Genomic DNA, 1,571 nt, shown 5'->3' on the forward strand with positions numbered 1-1,571 from the left:
AAACACTTGGAACTGAAACCGCAAACAATTCAAGCAAGTGCGATGTTTATGGAAAACACCCTGTAGATCTCGGCATATATAATAATTTATTATTACAAAACTTCCATGCTTGTAGCAATAATATTTAACAGTGTTTTGTTTTATATTAAAGATATCGACACTGAATGTATAAGTATGTGAATATCAAGGTTTATATAAATGTTACATAATTGTTTCGAAAGTTATATATGCCTACGCTGTTCTTGATCTAAAATCTGATAGGCATGTGTAACTGTCACTAATGTAAGTATGTGTTCATTAAGTAAGTCATGGCTCGTTGGTCTAGGGGTATGATTTCCGCTTAGGGTGCGGGAGGTCCCGGGTTCAAATCCCGGACGAGCCCTGACATTTTTTTTGCAAATTAAATTTGAGGTAAAATTAATAATTATTATGAGAACATGTAAATAAAATATACATATTATTTCGTACTATGATAGTAAAATTAATTTTCTTTTTCTATATTACCTACCATCTTTGTATTTAATGCTTTAATAATTTTCTAGTTCGATAAATCCCGATTCAATGGTAAAGTTATGCTTTAGTAAATAGGATATTTCTTTATTATGACAAACAGAGGCAAGCAAAGATTTAGCTGCGATTACAGTGGTCGACAGAATTGTTGTATCATAACAAAACTGCTATTTTTATAATCACTTTTAATATATTTATATTTTATTATCAATTTATAAAGAAATCCCACTACGTCGTTTTCTTGAGTACCTATATCGCATTCCTGAATTATCATTATTTTTATGAAGGTTCACAAATACAACGTTCACAAATTTACTTCTCCCCACATTTAAGGAAATTTTGAGAAATGTAGCAACCCTGAGCACCATATAATTACATGATGTCAAGAATCTGAACTCCAGATGTATTTATGGGCACTTCAGTTAGAATTTTTCAGTTGAGTAACAAAGGAACTTTTTGAAAAAGAATGGTCCCAAAGAACTTCTTTCAAGCTAGGCTCTACTAATGTACAATGCATAATTGTCGCAAAAAAATTTTTCATCGAAATTTTGCCATTTTACTAATGCGCATAGCTCAACGCGTCAATTTTCATTGTATTAAGATGATTTTTTTTTCATTTTGTAGGTAACTGTCTGTACCATCGTAAAGAGCCATTTCTAACAAGCAATTTGAAAAAAAATTGAGTCTCTAGGATCTATGTTATTTTCGAAAAAAGATCGGAAGCAATCAAATTTAAAAAAATGGTTGTGCTTTATCAGCACATGGATATGCGGTACCGACTCGCATCCATTTCGCGTAGATTTGTTCTAAAAGTACGGATAATTACCTACAAAATGAAAAAAAAAATCGTCTTGATACAATGAAAATTGACGGAGCTTTGGGCATTAAAAAATGGCAAAATTTTGATGAAAAATTTTATTGCGTAGTTTTTTATATCCGCTTTTGCCCAACCACAACACGTCCTCCTCACCCCCCTGTACAGGGTGATTCACAATATTTTGACTCCCCTTTAACTTTTGAGTTATAAAAAAATGTGAAATACAAAAGTTGCACGATTTTTT

At 31.7% G+C, this 1,571-nt stretch overlaps 1 non-coding gene across 1 annotated transcript; it reads left to right on the plus strand.

The window, feature by feature from the left end:
* Positions 1-310: 310 nt before the first annotated feature.
* Trnap-agg lies at positions 311-382 on the plus strand. The gene has a single exon. It is a non-coding gene; the product is annotated as a tRNA-Pro (tRNA).
* The last annotated feature ends 1,189 nt before the right edge of the window (positions 383-1,571 follow it).

Source organism: Anoplophora glabripennis, unplaced genomic scaffold (genome assembly GCF_000390285.2).
Source record: "Anoplophora glabripennis isolate ALB-LARVAE unplaced genomic scaffold, Agla_2.0 scaffold323, whole genome shotgun sequence".
Classification (NCBI taxonomy): domain Eukaryota; kingdom Metazoa; phylum Arthropoda; class Insecta; order Coleoptera; family Cerambycidae; genus Anoplophora; species Anoplophora glabripennis.